We start from the raw sequence: 20,225 nt of genomic DNA on the forward strand, positions 1-20,225 counted from the left end.
CTCTAATGACAGCGATGTTATTTTGCCTTTTTTGAGGTATCCTGTGTTTAATCAACCTGAGAGGTTTTAATTACGTATATGTACATTAAATCATGAGCAGAAGATCAAAGGTTCAGAAAGATAAGGAAAAGGCAACTAAAGCTTCATCAAAGCCTAATCCAGTCTTAAGTTTACAATACGGCCTGCCAGAGACTTATTTGGAAGAGACTGGCAAAGGAATGGATCTACTTGGACCTCACACTGCAGCATCGGCTCCAGTCGAGAGCGAAAGTGGAAGCAAAAATATGAGTGAGGTGGACAATGAGAATTCACAGATCTCAGGTGGGTTAAGAGAACTGAGCTTTACCTCTTTGTCTCTACTGTCAATTACTACTAATTCCCACAGTGAATCAACAGTATCAAGTCCAACCGGAATCATGGCTCCGCCTTTGTAGGGTATCTATACTAATAAAAGGCAAAGCCCTCACTCACTGACTCACTCATCACTAATTCCCCAACTTCCCATGTACGTAGAAGGCTAAAATTTGGCAGGCTCATTCCTTACAGCTTACTTACAAAGGTTAAGCAGGTTTTATAGGGCCGAACTGACAACGTGGTATACAAAGAGATCCTTAACAAATAATTATTTGTATATTTTCCCTCAGTTTAAAAATGTTTACTTTTCTTCTTAATAACAATTTTAAGGCAGTATTTCACCGCTGCGAAGCACGGGTATTTTGCTAGTATTATAATATGTGGGTTTTTGGAAATCGCTTCACTTTAACAGTAAACCACTCATTTAAGTAGATTTAAAAGAATAAAGAAATAAAATCGATTAAAAGTGACCACATTGGAATAACCAGTAAACAGGACAGTGCCAGCAGAAGGTGTCAGAGGTATGCAGGTTCAATGGTTCACCTCCCCTCCAAATCCGGGCTCATACTTGGGAGCCACGAGCATCGGACTCTGCATTACAGTTTGACCCATTAAACGTCTACGTGAATACACAAACTTTTGTCTCAGCGTTTAATCCTACGTTACAATGTCACCAAGGCCACGGGGGGGAAGGGTAACACGTCTATCCTTGGTGAAAAGCACACACTACAGACAAACACTCTTGACAAGAGAAGGTGTCGCACACACTTTTGGGATGAAAGCGTTTAGACCGAGACGTCCATCATCAAAGTAGCCAGCCCATTGTCAAGTGTGACATCGTGGAGTGTGTGGCACACACAGGTGGACCACCAACGGTGAAGTAGAAGAAGAAGCTCACTCCTCTGAATGCCAGCATCACCCTCCACGCAGTGGCCTGAATTCTGAATTAGGACAAGCCCCCCAAAGACCCCCCAACCCAACCTCGTGTGGCTGAGTTAGTTTGTTTTATTGTGAACATTCTCAAAACTATATTTTTTTATACTGAAATTCTTCTGTTTTATATATTGTGAATTTTGTTTAATGTGAATGTAATCATTGTATCTGTTGTATATAGTTCCTATTTGTCTGTTGTAGCGGGGGGGGGGGGGCTTTAATTAATGTAACACCCATAGGACGCACATGTGACGTACAGCAGGCTCCTGGCAAAAGCTGGAGGACGCTTTTGCAGGTAAGGTGCTTCTCAATGCTCTCCGTCTCTTGTATAAGCTGACAAGTTTTAAATGAGTGTTTTCTGTCTGAAACTGAGTGGAAACATCACACCATGTGGTTGTTGATGTGTTTTGAGGTTCTGTTGTCACTTTTGGTCGGCAGAAGTGGATTTTAAAAGTGTTTGGTTTAGCGGAGATCTAACCTCATTGGTATTTTGTTTGGCTTGCTACAGGAGACAGAGAGCGCCTGACGTTACATGTGCTGACTGTGCCCTTTACTGCTTGTCTTGTAGGTATGTTGCAATGTTAATTATTGTCCTTCATTGTTGCTGTTTATATTCAATTGTTAAATTTGTATTTATCGTATTTGTGTATATATGGTTAATTAAAAAAAAAAAAAAAGCTGGAGGACGCTTTTGCAGGAGACAGAGAGCGCCTGACGTTACATGTGCTGACTGTGCCCTTTACTGCTTGTCTTGTAGAAAAAAGTGGATGACGCTTTTGTAGAATAAACGGCAGAATTCGGGTATTGCTGTGTCTGTCTTGAGGCGGCCTTCTGCTGTTATGCACCTAAAATTTGGAATAGCCTGCCAGTAGGAATTCGCCAGGCTAATACAGTGGAGCACTTTAAAAAACTACTGAAAACACATTACTTTAACATGGCCTTCTCATAACTTCACTGTAATTTAATCCTGACACTCTGTATATCCAATTCATTATAATAACTATTCATTCAAAATTTGTACTAACCCCTACTCTCTCTTCTGTTTTCTTTTCCGGTGTCCTATTGGTGGTGGCTTGTGCCACCACCATCTACCCAAAGCACCATGATGTTCCAACAATGATGGATGGATTAAAAGCCAGAAGTCTGTATAACCATCAGCATCAAGTGACTCCGTGAGAACCCTAACTACAAAGAGGACTATTTCATTTATGTTAGGTAGAATGCCCAAAGGGGACTGGGCGGTCTCGTGGCCTGGAACCCCTACAGATTTTATTTTTTTTCTCCAGCCTTCTGGAGTTTTTTTTTGTTTTTTCTGTCCACCCTGGCCATCGGACCTTACTCCTTTCTATGTTAACTAATGTTGTCTTATTTTAATTTCTTATTTGTCTTTTATTCTTCTTTTCTTCATTATGTAAAGCACTTTGAGCTACTTTTTGTATGAAAATGTGCTATATAAATAAATGTTGTTGTTGTCTTCTTCCAAATCACCAGCAGCCATTCTAAAGCCGCTACACTCGCACAGATGTGTCCTTTATGCATTCAGCTCTTTAGCTTTTATTTCCACACTGAAAATTTCAAATTTTTTTTATTTGATTTAATCATTGTACATTTTTCTGACTTTGGGACCAGGGTGTATTTCTGTTAGGCTTTATATTCCGATTATTCATTCTTTTCTTTGGCTAATATTACTCTTCTGATTTGCTAATAAACTCTGCTTTGCATTAAACTCGTATACGGTGTCAGCACATGTTGGGTGATTAAGAAAAAAGAAAGCAAATCCAGGCCAGTGGTGTAGGCAGATTGTCCCTTGTGTCTCACAGGGACAGATGGCCCCTCAAACAGTGAGCAGCCATTGGAAAAGGTGCACTGGGCTCCACGGTCCAGTTTGGAGTGTATAGTAGTGTGGTAGAGAGGAGGACATCAGGGACCCTCAGAAACTCAACTTGGAAGGATGAAGTGGATAAGACAGACAGACAGACAGACAGACAGACAGACAGATAGATATACTTTATTAATCCCAAGGGGAAATTCACATACTCCAGCAGCAGCATACTGATAAAAAACAATTGAACTGAATTACTAAAATAAATGAACTTTTTGATGATATTCTAACTTATTGAGATGCACCTGTACTTCAGGAAGTGGCCATGTACTTGTGAAATGACAGCAGTCAGGCAACATCTAGGAAGGAGAAGACCACAACACTGGATTTCTTCTTAAAGAAGCCCAAAAAATAAGCGGAAAATTAGGAATGTGAGGAAGAGCAGATGAATATTTCATTCAGCTAAACTTAAAAGTGGAAGAAAAGCAGCCAGCGAGACGAGAGCCTCGCACTGGAATGAAGAGATTTTAATTTTCTCCTCTAATTAAAAAGGACACCCTGAGCTCCCGCGCTGAATTAGAGGAGGCACAGCCTGTCATAAACGCATACGGCGAGTGGCATGTCGACGAATTACAACGCGGCCTCACTGCTTAGTCAACAGCTGGCTTGGTAGTTTATTTATAAAGGTGTTAAGCCTGCTAGCCTTCATCTTCTGGCTAAGCATTTTAAGGACATTTTATTTGAGATGAATTTTGGGTTGTCATGAAGACAAGCTTTGCATTTTGTTTTTGCTTTTTTCTTAGTTAATGACACACGTATATGAATGTGCAGGGTGAGCCAAACTGAAGTACCCCATTTCTCAAGGCGGGTTTTCCTTTGACAGGTGATCCCTTGTAGTTTTCAGTCGGCCACATGCCTTGGTCCAGTGCACAGCATACCTTCACTGTCGAAGTGTTCTTCAAAGATGACAAATCCATCTTTGCTACACAATGTGCCTTACGAATGCACTTCAGCATTTGGTAACGTCCCAAATCAGAAAACAAATGTAAATTGATACAGACGGGTACAACATTGAACAGGAAATCTCCAGGCTGTCCTCGGACTCTACAAATGCCTGAGAACATCCAAGCTGTAAGGGCATCCATTTTGCAGTCTGCTAGACGTTCAGCACACTTTGGCCTTCAGCATTTCCAACACATCTTTGATTTTCTATGAGGACCTTCATTTCCATCCTTACAAAATGATAGCAGTGCATGAACTCACTGAGAGAGACTGGCAGAGCCATAGAGAGTTGTGTGCCAACATTCTGCAAACCGTTCATCGAGATGCCATCGTCATGTGACAAGGCACATTTCCATTTGCATGGTTGTGTAAATAAGTACAACTTTCCCTATTGGGCTGAAAACAACCCTGGTGAACTTCATCAGAGACCCCCGCATGGTGAGCACAGTGTTACAGTTTGGAGCGCCGTTGCATAATTTGGTATTGTAGGCCCTTATTTTTTTGAGGAGGGGGGAGCAACGATCACCATCGCTTCAGAACATGACATTGAAATGCTAAGAGAACGTTCTGGAAGAAATGGATGTGGCAGATGCCTGGAGTGACTGGATGGAGTAACAGCTCATATGGTCTGCACGGATATTAATGCAAGTTTAGCTGGAGATGTGTCCGGATAAGCTGATCTCCCTGCGTGGCGATGTCGGGTGACCTTCATGTTAGATAGATAGATAGACAGATAGATATACATTTTATAGTCGCATAGTGTGGAGGAGGAACAATCTCCTCAGTCTGTCAGTGGAGCAGGATGGTGACAGCAGTCTGTCACTGAAGCTGCTCCTCTGTCTGGAGATGATACAGTTTAGTGGATGCAGTGGATTCTCCATGATTGACAGGAGTCTGCTTACTGCCGTCACTCTGCCATGGATGTCAAGCTGTCAAGCTTCGTGCCTACAATGGAGCCTGCCTTCCTCACCAGTTTGTCCAGGCGTTAGGCGTCCCTATTCTTTATGCTGCCTTCCCAGCACACCACTGCGTAGAAGAGGGCGCTCGCCACAACCGTCTGACAGAACATCTGCAGCATCTTATTGCAGATGTTGAAGATGTTCGCCTGATCTCGCTCATTGTGAGGCTCTCTCAAGTCAAAGGCACATACACACAGACCTCAAGGACGCTATTCACCATGAAATCCCCTCGAAATGGCCAAACGAGTCATGCAGGCCTTCAGAAATCGTCTCCAAGAGCGTGTCGCTAATGATGGCCACCACCTTCAAGACGACATTTTTAAAAACACAGTGAAATAAATACATTTTGTATCCCCTTTCTTGTGTCGTAATGAAATTGATTTTATCTTATAGCATTTTTGTACAATAAACATTTGAAATGTGGTGGTACTTCTTTTTTGCCCTGCGGTGGGATGGCGCCCTGCCCAGGATTGGTTTCCTGCTTTGCGCCCTGTGTTGGCTGGGATTGGCTCCAGCAGACCCCCGTGACCCTGTAGTTAGGATATAGCGGGTTGGATAATGGATGGATGGTACTTCTTTTTGGCTCACCCTGCATTATGCGTATATTATTAAACAAAAAGAAAAAAGTACTTATATTAAGGGATTTAATTTTAGTAAAAATCCAACTGCCATTGAACAATAAGCCTACAATGTGATTTTATTCAACAAAAAAAAAATAATAATAATAATAATAATAATAAATGAGCAAACAACTAGTGTTGGATGGTCTTCAAATTGAGACTTTGGTATCGATGCCAGCTAAGTAAAATACAATACAATTTATTTGTGTATAGGAGTGCTGCAGTGGGCTTTAACAGACCCTGCCTGCGTCCTGACAGCCCCCCAGCCTTGACTCTCTAAGAAAAGAAAAAAAAAAATGGAAGAAACCTCAGCAAAGGAAATTCTGAGCGAGACCCCTTACCTGGCAGGCTGGGCATGCAGTGGGTGTCAAAAAGAAGGGGGTCAATACAATTCAATACACAAAACACAAGTAATCCTCAATACAGTATAAAAATAAAAATATTACAAGTACAGAGCAGAATTTAACAGTAGATGACATCCCATAATAGGATTTGAATTTGTTTAAGAGTCCTGGAGACCTCAGCCATCAAGTTGCCTCCCCCCACTGGCCAATCCGATGAAAGGACCCCTCTACCTGATGATTTCTGCGAAAAGTTCTATAAAGTTGTATAAAATGTTTGCTGTCCTGTGGAGAGGACGAGCAGCAGGCAGAAGGACAGAACGGCGGCGGCTGCTGCTGCTGTAATTTGCCATATTGCAAAACGCCCTTTCACCCGCTTAACTTACACCAACAAAACCCTCGTCCTGCGTCAGCGGTCAGATAACCGTACTAGCCAGTGCGTCACGCCAGAAGTGAGATGTCCGCACGGCAGGTACGCACCCGACACTCCTCATTCATCCCTCTGCTTCATAAATAAAAAACACACAAGAGCAGCCCCTCATTGTTTTGCTTTGGTTTTTGAAGTTTGAATTACTCAATGTTTGTGTATCAGTTATGGAGTGAGCTGCATTACCGGCCATTTTATTTTCATTCGGAGTCTGTACTTCTGTTTATCAGGTGAACTGAGCTTCCTAATGATGGCAACAACAGCAGCAACATTTATCTCTACAGCACATTTTTATACAAACGACGGAGCTCAAAGTGCTTTACAAAATGAAGAAAGAAAAATCTTCTTCTATAATATGCTAGCGTGGCTGTCTGTTTGTCTGTCCTGGATTTTAAATCACCTGTCGCTTGCAAACTGTTTGAACTGTTGACCTGAAATGTGGTGCACATATACCACGTGACGTCTACTGTCCGCTTTTGGGGTGATTATTGACCTCCAAGGTTATTTCTTTTTTTTATTTTATTTTATTGTAGAATCAACTCTCAGCAGCAGGCAGCAGGGTGGGCCGTGCGGCCCATGCATATGGGCGCCGTTCTCATCCCTACCACCTTTGCCATCTCTTCCCCTACCTTTTCATATCTTAAATCATTCTAAAGGCAGGTTGAAGACTTAAGTGCCAGCTTAAGTGAAAAATTAAGAAAAACATACTAAGGAATTACAACACAATCGCTGTCTTAATCAGTTTAAACGCGAAAAGACGCCGACGAAAGAAGAGAAGAAGTGGGCCGCTAGGGTGGAGAGAAGAAGAGCTGCTCAGCGTACAGAGAAACAGCATGAATACTATGAATGCTCAAGTCAAGTGTATTCACTGCACGTTATCTTGCAGTGCCCTGTTACTGGTATAAAAAGATTAGGCAATACTAAGTAAAGAATAAAGTAAGGTACAAAGGCTGGGAGGACAGAAAAAACAAACTCCAGAGGGCTAGAAAACAAAAACAAAAATCTGCAGGGGTCCCGAGACCACCTGGCCCCCACTGGACTGTGAGAGCCTGTGCTGAATGACCGCGTTATGGTGTGCTGCTGTCGCATCCCACTTAGTGTTCTGCTGTCCGCTTATCCTTACCATCCCGTGTGTCTTGTTGCCGATTTGCTGCTGCCTTGCAGTGTTTATCCCTTAAACCGCAGGAACCGGCTATAATCGCTTCCCAATGCCCGCACGCCGGAGCCGAGTATTCAGCGACATACAATCAGCAACGTACATTCATTGAACGCCGTAACCAACTAAAGTCGCTGCCCAGTGCAATTTGCCAGCATGCGAGAGCTGATTGGTCGGTGACGCACATTCATTGAACAGCCAGCTCATGACCACTGGCGCCCCCTAGGGAGTCAGCCGCTGCACTAGACTAACCTGCGAGCCTCAGCGTTGGCCTCTGTGTGCAGCCAGTTCAAGCACAGTTGGCGCAGTCGGTGATTTGCTGAATTTCATCAATGGCGTCAGTTGCCCCTTGTACATATCGGCAGTTTTTTTTAATAGTTTTTACAATTCATCGGCGGTGTGTAAAATGATCAGGGTTGCAGTAATGGCATGACAAAAAAAATGTGTTCCATTAAAATGTCACTTTTTCTTGGCGAATTGTGACGTTTCCTTAAAAAATGCAGCAAAAAAGTATTTTAGCGTCCGGGGGTGCATTAACCCCCAAGTATGTGGCAGTTTAAGGGTTAACTTGTGGTATTTCACAAGCTGTGAGCATCAAAGATCAAATGATTGAATTAAAAAACACAAAACTGTTCCAAAAGATTAGCTAATGTCTATAGGATATTTCTCATTTTTTCCTGTAGTTATAGATTTCCTATTTAACAAGCTTTCCCTCACAACTTTTACACAGATAGAACCCTTTTTCTGTCTCCAGGGGGATATCTGGATTTTTACATTAAATTAATAAACACACACACATCAGAATGACTAACAAGGAAGAAAATTAAAAAAGAAAAACAAAAAACTTCTGCCTCGTCAGTCCCAGTGAGACGCTATACCGGCGTATTTCTGTTGATATAAAAGACCCCCAGTCGCGCTTCCTGACACACTTCTGTTGAATAAGCGCTTGTGTGTCACAGAGAGTGGATGTGTAGCACTGTTCATAATGGCACTCAGTTGTATCTTCATTCTCTCCTCCTCTATGACGTCCTTGGGGTGGGAGTTCAGTGTGCATCCCATAACCGACCCTGCCCTTTTAATTAGCTCTACTGAGGTGATGTTACCAGCCCAGCACACCACACTGGCCATCTCAAGAGTTGTAGAAGATGTGAAGGATGTCACATCCTACATTAAAGGAATGCAGTCTCCTAATGAAGAAGAGCCTGCTCTGCCCTTTCTTCTCCAGCTCCTTTGTGTTACAAGAGCAGTCCAACCTGACACTGCTGTGGATCCCCAAACATCTGTAGACGTGGACCACCTCTACATCCCCTCCTTAAACACTGAGGTTCTTTGGTGTGGAGAGCAGTTCCTTGGTTTTACTGATGTTCAGTTGCAGACAGTTCTCCCCCTGACTCCTCTCCTTCATCATCAGCACACCCCGTAAGTGCAGTGTCATTTGAGAATTTGTGAGGTGAGCTGACCTGCTCTTTGTTCCTTGTGGTCCTCCAATGTTACTCGCACGGTCCTTGAGTCTGCCCGACAGATAGGCCGTCATCCAGGACACCACAGGCTCTTCCACCTGTGTATCCCTGAGTTTACCTCTTAACAGGGATGGCTGGGTGGTATTGAAGGAGCTGGAGGAATAAAAAAAAACAGAATCCTCACGGTGCTGTCAGCTTTGTCCACCTGAGAATAAGCCTTATGGAGCAGATGGCTGATTGCATCTTTCACTCCAAGCTTTGCCCAAACAGGCAAACAGCAGTGGGTCTACCATAGGAGAACTCATATATCCAGGACCGTCTCTCAAAGGTTTTCGTGATGCAAGACGCAAGTCCCACTGGTCTGTACTCATTAGGTGAAGAGGTGCCCACCTTACAATGACAGATGCTTTGTGTATTGTATTGTGTTTATTATGTGATTATTGAACATCAGACTTTATTAAAGGTAGATAAATGCAGTTGTGAGTTTACGCAACATCTGCTAAGCATCGAGCAAAACGCATAAGGCAACTAAGTGACGTACAATGAGAAAGAATAAGATGACAAGACACTGAGGCACATTGACAAGCAAGACGTTATCCTGAATATGGAGTAACGGAGCAGCAGACAGACATGACAGTTCATAGGGCGTGGATGCAGAATGCAACCCAATAGTGCAATAGTTATTACTAGCCGACCCGTGGCGTAGCATACGCCGCATAATTATTTATTGATGGGTGAACACTTCCTGAACGACACAGTTGTCCAAATGGGGTGGGTTTGAGGATATGACTGTGAGTGAATGAAAAGATGGAACTCTAGAGAGAGCAACATAAAATTGTCCGTGACTGAAAACTGGGTTTGGCAGATACAGGCATATCTTTTTGAAAGTGTGTCCCTGTGCCTTGTTAATTGTCATTGCAAAGGCCAATCTAACAGGAAATTGTCTGTGTGTAAAAGTAAAAGGTAAATTTGAATCTGATGGGGTCAGGGATATCTGGGGAATAAGGACAGTTTGTGAGGTAGGAGCTGCGATAGTTTTACACTCCAGTACATTGCGGTGAATGCTGGTAACAGTCTGTCTAGTGCCATCACAGAGACTTCTTGCTGGCATGAGGTTTCCGAGAAGCATGACGACTGAACCAATTTTAATTTTGAGTTTATGCGGAGGCATGCCAGTGGGAGTAAGACTGTTAAGAAATTCTTCGGGGAATGAAACTTGATCTGTGGGATCGTCTGTGACGATGGAAGCAACGCTGGTGAAAGTTACTTCGTCGGTAGGGATAAGTTTCAGTACTTGTTCATTACGGTGTAGCGAGTCTTCGTTAGTGACACTTAATATAGCTCACGCACGGAGTTGTTTCCGGAGTCACAGTTGAGAAATCGATGTCGCCATATAGTTGTTCAACGGGATCAGAAATAAAAGGAAAACAATGTGAAAGTAATGGACATGGGAGGAGTGTTAGAGTTGGCGGGCGGGGCTCTGTCGTGCCTGCCATGGTCGGCTGCCTTAGTGAATTACATATATAATTTTTTTAATTAATAATAATAATAATTTTTTTGCATTTATATAGCGCTTTTCTCACTACTCAAAGCGCTCAGCAATTGCAGGTTAAGGGCCTTGCTTAAGGGCCCAACAGAGCAGAGTCCCTATTGGCATTGACGGGATTCGAACCGGCAACCTTCCGACTGCCAGTGCAGATCTCTAGCCTCAGAGCCACCACTCCGCCCTTTCTTTCCATATGTATATAGCATCGCAGAACTTTTTTGCAACTTTTTGCACCATTTGTTTATTTGATTATTTACCTGTTGTGTTCTACATATATGTCTGCACTGAAGGAGCTGCTTTTAATCTCATTGTACATGTGTATAGTGACAATAAAGTGGTAGTGCTGCTGCTTTGCAGTAAGGAGACTGTGGAAGATTGTGGATTCGCTTCCCAGTTCCTCCCTGTGTGGATAGCACTTTGAGTACTGAGAAAAGCGCTATATAAATGTAATGAATTATTATTATTATTATTATTATAAAAGGCATTCTATTCAAAGACAGAGGAGATAGAAATGCACAGCAACAATTGAGAAGATCGTCCAATAGTGAAGAAGTCCAACCACATGAAAGCACTGATTTCACATCGGTGTTTCTATGAAGACCACTACTAAGCAAATTTACATCAGTGACGTGATGAAAGTCAAAATGTATTTTTAAACGCTGAAAACAAAAGGATGTGGTGTCAAAATAGAACAGATCCGCTTGCTCTGGATGAGCCACCAGGTTAGAAAACATCTGAAGCATCAACAGCTCCTTACCTTTAACTTGGTTTTTATTTGCATTTTATTTTACGACCACAGCTCTGTGTATTTCACTAGTTAATAAGATAAAATCAATGTGACTTGATAATGCCACGTTTTTATAGGGAGGTGTGCATTGGCATGGATCATGAAACTAAATGTTTGGCTAGTTGAAACAAAACGGCTGCAGGTCCATCCAAATGTCAGCACACTATCTGGAAATTCCAGAAGCACTAAAGCAGCCATCTACGTCACAAAGAAAAAGGATGCAAGAAGCTTTAACAGAACAGAGAATGCAAAACACAAGTTGCCCGGCTGCAGACATTGTGATTATAATGCTGGTAGCTGTTATAAAATAAACACCCGCACGCAGCATACGGGCCGTTACTGACAACAACAAGCACAAATATGCAAAAACCGCAATTTGGAACTTCGACAAATGACAAAAATCATTACAGTGGACGACACACACAAGTGCATGCGTTACAATCTGCGACTAGCGCAGTCATGAATTGGGAACTTTGACTTTCCTTATATAAAAGGAGACAGAGAGAGCCACATTTGCAGAATGGCACACATTGAGGTGGGCAGGGCAAGCTGTTCACTGCGATACACACAATGGGAAGTCAAAAATAACTGGAAAAAAAAAAAAAACAGTTAAACGAGAAGTTTCTTTGAGGCACAGTTATTAGTGAGGTTTTCTGTTTATTTTCAAAACTTAAGTTTCCTTTGCTAATATTTCATATTATCTATATTACTAAACGACAGTTTAATTTATGCACGGCGGATGCACCGACACGCATGCGCACTGCGCCACAGTGCCCCAGAGTCAGACCCAGTGGCTTCCCAGAGTCAGTAGGTGGCGCCCAAACAACACAACCTGTAAACTACACCTGCTGTAATCCACTGTGCCAGCAGTTGGTGTCACCAGAGGCAAACGAGTCACGGCTCCAAATGGAAAGAGCTGAACGATTTGTAATACAAAACCGAGCCCGTAGTTCCCAAAGTCAGTGCATGGCGCCCAAACACCACAACCTGTAAACTACACCTGCTGTAATCCACTGTGCCAGCAGTCAGTGTGTATAAGTTGGAGTATACTTCCTAATAGTAAACGACTTCTACCTAACGACACAGCCACAGACCAACAAAGACGAGACCGCATGGATAAAGACAATACACGGAGGCTCCTACGACGCGCTTCAGACACACCAGAAGCAAAGACGTCACAGCTCCACAATATGTTTATTTAATTACATGAAAACTTTACCATGGCTACAACCTGTTAACTAAACCTGAGGTAAAGCGTGCACGTCAGGTTGTACAGCCGCCTGAACGCGACCGCCCACACCACCGCATATACTACATTCGTTTAGTAATGTAGGCCTCCATGCCCGGATCCGCCGACATGGTCACTTCAGAATGCCAATCCGCCACCGTCAGCAAACGACTTCTCGCTGACGACACAGCCATAGAAAAACAAAAAAGAGACTGCATGGATAAAGCAGATGAGTCACAGCTCCAAAAAGAAACCGCTTTAATGCAAATATGTTTATTTAATTAAATGAACTTTACCAGGACGCTCCCACCATCCATGATATTTCATCCCTCCAAATATCGGAGGGAACAGAAAGTGATTGCCATTCTTGGATTTGCGACTCTTTCGAGAATCGCGGGCTTGCTAGCTATTCTGAGAAAATATGCCAGGTTTTGGATTTTGTATAGAAGATGCATACATACAGACATCGCTGCAGCCTGTACAAAGCAGGGGGCCTACAGACCCAAAGGAGCCCCTCATCAGACCTCTACAACACCAGCCACAACAATATACAGTCAGGTCCATAAGTATCTGGACAGGGACACGATTCTCATGATTTTGGTCTCAAAGCAATCAAGAGGTCATTGAAGTGTAGACTTTTAGCTTTAATGTAAGAGGTTTAACAAAAATATCACACGAGCCGTTTAGGAATGACAGCCATTTTTCTGCATAGCCCCCCATTTCCAGAGGCTCAAAAGTATTTGGACATCTGTAGCTGCTGCTCCACAGCCCTGGAATGAGAACTTGAGAACACAGCAGATTGTGGGCTGTTTTAGAAAACAGTTCAAGACTTTTCTATTTAGGAAAGCATATTAACAAAATTACCTCTAATTATTGTTCTATCTTGTTGTGTCTTTGTTTACATTTTTTTATGTAGCACTTTGAGGTTTACTACAATTGTAAAGTGCCATATCAATAAAATGAATTATTATTATTATTATCTGACTGCCAGGCTATTCCCTAGTCAGGTGTCCGCAGGTCCCTCATTATTTCAGGAACTCTTAAGCAGGTAGAAGGTCTGCAGTTGATTCCAAGTGTGGAATTTGCATTTCATGTGGACGCTGTCACCGTGAACTCTCAATATGAGGTCCAAAGAGCTGTCCATGTAAGTAAAAAACAGGCCATCATTAGGCAGAGCAAATGAAACAAACCCATCAGAGAGACGGCAGAAACACCAGGAGTGGTCAAGTCAACCATTTGGTACATTTAAAGAGAAGCTTTAGAAGAGCTCAGCCACACGAGAAGACAGGGAAAAGCACAGATGACAACTGTGCTGATTGGTTGCAGAATTCTGTCCTTGCTGAAGAAGAACCCCTTCATGACATCTAGCCAAACCAAGACCACTCTCCAGGAGGTAGACCTGTCATTGCCAAAGTCTACAATCAAGAGAGGACCTCATGAAAGTAAAGACAGAGGGTTTACCACAAGATGTAAACCACGTCTCAGGCATAGGAAGGGCAGATTGGACTTTACCAGAAAATATTTTATGAAAAGCCTTTCTGCTTCTGGAACATTTTTTTTTTGAACTAAGGAAACTAAGATCGATATGAAGCAGAATGATGGAAAGAGAAGAAACGGGTCATGATGCGATGAATAGCACATCATCGGTGAGACATGGCGGAGGCCATGTTATGGCCTGATTATGCATGGCTGCCAGTGAAAGTCGGTCACTGGTTTTTATTGATGATACGACTGCTGGCAGAAGTAGCAGGATGAATTCTGAAGTGTAGCGGGCGCTATAATGTACTGTCTGCACAGAGTCAGACAAATGTGACAAAGTCGACAGGATGACACTTCACAGTACAGGTAGACGACGAGCCAAAACACACTGAGACAACAACAAGAGCTTTCGTGGAATATTCGTCAATGGCCGAGTCAATCAAGTGACCTCAACCCAACTGGACATGCAGGTCACTTGCTGAAGACAAAACTGAAGGCAGAAAGTCCAACAAACAAGCAGCACCTGGGGCCTCATGCATAACGCCGTGCGTAGAATTCGCACTATAACATGATGTAAGCACAAAAGCCAAAATGTGCTTATGCACAGAAAAATCCTGATGCAGGAAGTTCGCCAACTTCCGCATTCTTCCGCTACATAAATCCCGCTAAGCGTGGAAATAAACGCACGTGCACGCGCTTGCTGTCCCGCCCCAACTCCTCCCAGAATTACGCCTCTTTGAATATGCAAATCAATATAAAATAGCCCTTAAGGCCAGTGTTCTGTAAAACGGCAATGGCAAAAGTAAGAGGAAAAATAGAAGAAATTCAGTGAATACCAAATGGAGGCAAAGAAAAACGTACTATTTGTTGGTTTAAACAGTTATATAAGCAACAAAAGGAAGTTGATCGAGTGACATAGTGTGTCGGAGAAACTCGAAAGCTCAAGTTCACAAAGTCGCACAGTGCCCGAAATAAACAAGTTATCAGATATCAAAGTCGCCGTGAAAAGGAGACTCATAGCCCAACGTCTGAGTGTCATATAAAAGCTTATTAGGGTACAGTGGAAAAAAAATAGGCACACAGTGGGGAAAAAAGCACGAAATGTCAACTTTAATCTCAAAATTTCCACTTTAATCACGTAGTTTATTTTGTCATTAAAATAGAACATCATAAACGTCATCTTAAAATCGTTTAATTTACTAGTTTCTCAAATCCCATCGTAACTAAAGTAGGACATTAAATGCTTTGTTTTGTATTTGATCTTCTACGTGCTCTTCCTCCGACAGGACACAGAATCCATTACGTTCGTGATATTACAGCTCTCTGAGTAATTCAAATACTGAGAAGTATACGTGATATCATTTTCATGATGATATGCGTTAAAGCATGTTATTAAACATGGGAACACGTTGGAAAAGTGATTGTTCATGTCTTACAGAAACAAGATGCTTGCTGCGCCATGAGCGACCTTCAATAAAATGCTTTATTACAGAAGTACTGTCTCTTTCAAACGTACTAACCCCTAATTCCTGTCCTTACTTTTCTTTCTCCAAATACCCAATCGCCACACAATCAGCTCTGTAATAGACGTTAAGCCATCTGTAAGCTTAGAACGCCGATTTTTGAAAACTTTTAAGGAACATCAAAATATCTTCGCAATGTTTAATTATTCTATCCATCTATCCTTCCAGTGTTGCGCCAGCCACAGCATGAAAACAGCACGAGACAGGAACAATCCGTGAACGGAGAGCCAGCTTCTTGCTAGCACTGCGGCACCATGTAGTTAAAGTTAAAAGTTTTATCTGTATAATATAATCAACCTATTTTGCTGCATTTCATCTTAAAAATGATATCATCATCATATGTAAATACGCGCTTTATAAAGTGGCTCAGGTTGTGCAATATTATAACTGTATCCTAAGTACAAATACCTCACGGTAACTTACAAGTACAAACAGTTCTACAAGGAGCACTTGATGGACTGATAGAGTGCGTTTAGAGTTCTTGGGATGAAACTGTTTGTGAACCGCGAGGTCCGAACAGGAAAGGCTGTGAAGTGTTGGTCAGATAAGAGCAGTTCAAATAGTGAATGGCTGAGGCACAGAGTGCTTGATGCTGTATTCCTGATAATTCTCTTTCCAATCGCTGTAGATCTGTGATTCACACTCAGATACAGTGATATAAATACTCTGAGTGGTGCAGTGAGAGTAATATGGAAAAAGATGATCCGCTGTGGCAACCCCTAACGGGAGCAGCTGACAGAAGAAGAAGAAGGTGCAATGAAAGTAACAACACTAAAGCAGTTATGGTATTTAGAATAGTTTGACCATTCTGTGGACTGTTATATTGTTACAGGTTAATTACAATCAGATGCATTAAATTTATGAACGATATGTGGTTAATTTCAGTGTATTTGATAAAGCCGCCTTCGTGGATGTGGATCTAAGAAAGGTAACCACACAGGAACAGTAGCACTGCTTTGACGCTGTGTGCCGCCAGTCTGCAAAACTGAGCGGAGAACTTGCGTACGACAGGGTATGAGGTACCGTGGAAAAGTGCGTGGTTTTATGCCAAGTGTAGGTTTTATACATCGCAATTTGAACGTGGAAACGTTCTTACTCAACATTTCTGTGCGTATGCACCGTTTATACATGAAGCCCCTGAAGAGTAAAGGCCTGGCAAAGCATCACTGGGGTAGAATATGCAGCACTGGGAGAAGGCCATGGGCTCAGACTTCAGGCAGTCATCGACTGCAAAGGACTTTCATCCAAATATTAAAAATGATCGTTATATTTATTACTAAGTTAGTTTGTCCAAATACTTTGGAGTACCTAAAAATGGGGGGTGGGAATCATGTAAAAACGGCTTGTATGATATTTTTGTTAAACCCCTTAAATTAAACCCGAAAGTCTACACTTAATGACATCTTGATTGCTTTGTTTCAAATCCACTGTGGTGGCACGCAAAGCCAAAATTATGAAAATGGTGTCATTGTCCAAACACTTATGGACCTGACTGTATATTTCACATTGAAAACAAGCAACAAACTGGCCAGACACAGCACAGGTTTAAGTGGAAATCTGAGAAAAACATCTGTTTGAATAGTTATGGACTTCAGAAGAGTGGCAGACGAGTTTGAGACACAGCGGAGCGCCCATGGAGTGTCTGTGTGTTAAAGGCAGGCAATTGTCAGGGATTTCTCAGAGTCCCATGGGTACAGGCCTTTAGGGGTTAGGCTTTTTTTTTTTTATATATATATTTTCACTTCAGTTTTTTTATGAATACTAGGGGGCTTTGCCCCCCCCCCCCGTTCGCTTCGCTCGCCAACCCTCCCCGCCTGCGTTATGCGCAAGCAACTTCCAAGTCTCTGCCGCTCACGTATGTGGATTTCACTTTCACCAAACAACAAATCTTTTCATTCTCGCAGGTACGTCTCTTCATTGGGAAGAAACACGACTTTACCCTTATGGCAACACAAATTAGACGATGTGCAAGTCTCCGACTTAAAGTTTAAAGCCAAACAATAACTACATACTTCTGTCAAATCACCTACTGTATGTTCATATATTCGATCTCTTTTCGCTTTTAAGTTTTCGTCAATATCGCATTGAATTTTGATTCCGTGTTTGGAATGACCGTGACAACGCAACGTATAACTGCCCGTGAGTGAATATCGTTTCTTTCTCTCTACACAAACTGTGTCTGACAATAGCATTCACACAAATGAGAAATGACTGAACCGTGTACGTGGTTATGTGCGCAGGACTTTTCCAAATCTCTCTGCATAAAGTCTTGTCTTGCAGGGCTTGACATTTTCTCTCGTGGGATTACACTTTCACCAAAAAACAAATCTTTTAATTCTCATGGATACGCCTCTTCATTAGGAAGAAATTTTTTTTTTCCCCTGATGGCAACATGAATTAGACGATCTACAAGTTTCCGACTTAAAGTTTAAATCCGAACCATATATTCGATCTCTTTTCGCTGTTCTGTTATTTCACCAAGGAATAATTTCCGTTTGCGCTAATGCGATCTTTACTATCAGTTTTTTGAGCCTTTCGAATTTCATTACTTCCATCATCTCTAACCTGCTCTGCATGTGTATCGTGCCAATGTTTTTGAGTTCTTTAAAACGTTCTACTTTATCATCTACTTTTTGTCTTATTTCCGGCCCTGAGCCTGGTTAAACCTCTTGGCACAAAGTCTCCTCTCACTGGACGTGAAAGTGTCTCTCTGAGAAAGTTACGTCTCATCTCCTGGGTCGTTGCGTTCATGTGGTTGTAACTTTGACAAGTACCACCTACCTAAAGATTGTTGCAGACCACATGCAGTACATCCTATTCTGGCAATTCCCTGATGGAAGTGACAAGACACTGATTTTAAAGCAGGATAACCTGCCCTGCTACACAAAAAAAAATGTTCAGGAATGGTTTGAGGAGCATGACAAAGAGCTGAAAGTGTTGACTTGGCCTCCATGTTCCCCAAATCTTAATCTAATCGAGTATCTTTGGAAAGTGTCGGAAAAACAAGACCAATCCATGGAGGCACCACCTCCATGCTTACAGGACTTGAAAGGATCTGCTGCTAACATCTTGGTGTGAGATACCTAAGGATGCCTTCAGAGGTCTTGTGGAGTCAAAGCCTCAACAAGTCACAGTTATTTGGCAAAACGAGGGGAACCCACAAAATATTACGCAGGAGTGTTAATATTGTGGCTGATCGGTGTATATTAGCTTACTGCATAGCATACAGCAAAGACAGCTGGTTACACATCAAAAGATGTTCTGCTCAAAGTGTGCAATACGTGTTCGGTTTCTGCTCACTTTTATTAAATATCTTGAGCTCTAAAAGCATTCCAGACACTTACAGCCAACAACACTCAGCCCTTTAAGGTGCCATGAGAACTCCACCTGCTCCACAATACCTTCATAACAATGACCAGCAGCAGGCAGTTAAAGCTTTAGGCAGGAACTCATAGAGCCGGAAAAACTGACACTAAATTAGAATATGAAGACGGGCGGCAGCAATCTAACAATCTGGTAAAGTGCGCCACTTGTTCTCAAGGTCCCTAAACCCCGAAGCCGTGCCTTAAACGCTGGCTCCACAAAGGTCACCAGTTGCACAAAGAGCCGTGAGTCGCCTCCATGAGCTCACGACTCTGTCCGATCTGCCACACGTCAGAAATGGGATGAGTCAGCAGAGTAACACCCGGGTACAACGCGATTTACGAAAGGCCGACTTCACCTCCGCGCCCTGGCACCGGACAATCTAGTGACCGGGGATCACTCTAGTGAGAGTGGAGAGTGGACACCAAACTTTACAGGTGCTTGTAGTGTAAACTTCGAAGTGTGGCACACGCGCACAATGAGTGCGGACGCTATATAATTCAACATCCAATCAGCCTTGTGGAAGCTGGCAGCGGCCGCATAGCTATAGCCCCCCGAGGCTGCGTCCGTTTTAAGGAGTAACCCGAGCCGTGGCTGGGCAGCTGGGTGGAGCTCCAAGACGACAATCACAGTAGCTGTGGACTGTCAAGAGAAGGGAGTCCAGTGGTTTATACGCGGGGGCAGCGGGCGGTCACTCGGATGTTTAGCACGTTTTGCATCCCCACGAGCTTTACGCCACTCCAACGCTTACCACCCTATGCGACGGTGGCCGTTTATGAAAGACGCTGACAGCACCTCCAGCTCACCGTCGTCAAAAACACGGGACCCCCGGACACTACTTCAGTGCTCACCTGCCTTCCAGTGACGCTCGTCCAGCTGTCGATGGCTCCACGATTGTTTACGTCAGGTCTGCTCTACCCGCCCGAACTCAGCGCTCTGACACTGAAGGAGAGCCCGCACTCTCGACTACGCATGCGCAGTTACACAGCAACAGAGCCCCGCACTCTCGATTACGCACGCGCAGTTATTCGATAACGGGAGCCCTTTAGTGACATGTTGCACGTCGGGTAAAAAAGGCGTTTTGCGAAAACAGACGGTGCATCGTGGTTTTTTTTTACGACGCATGTACGTAACATTCTTAAGGCCACTGATCATCCTACCCTAATTGTCCCCCGGCTGGTACCTATTCCATGTAGAGCCAGCATATCGACATAACACTTGGCGT

At 43.0% G+C, this 20,225-nt stretch overlaps 1 protein-coding gene across 1 annotated transcript in view; it reads right to left on the reverse strand.

Annotated features, from left to right (window-relative positions):
* Nucleotides 1–19,990, reverse strand: part of als2b (alsin Rho guanine nucleotide exchange factor ALS2 b) — a 52,413-nt gene extending 32,423 nt beyond the window's left edge. The window contains exon 1 of the mRNA XM_028806141.2: nt 19,852–19,990. The gene's annotated coding sequence lies outside the window, so the exon portion shown is untranslated. The remainder of the gene's footprint in view (nt 1–19,851) is intronic.
* Between the last annotated feature and the right edge of the window lie 235 nt (nt 19,991–20,225).

This window comes from Erpetoichthys calabaricus, chromosome 8 (assembly GCF_900747795.2).
Source record: "Erpetoichthys calabaricus chromosome 8, fErpCal1.3, whole genome shotgun sequence".
Lineage (NCBI taxonomy): Eukaryota > Metazoa > Chordata > Cladistia > Polypteriformes > Polypteridae > Erpetoichthys > Erpetoichthys calabaricus.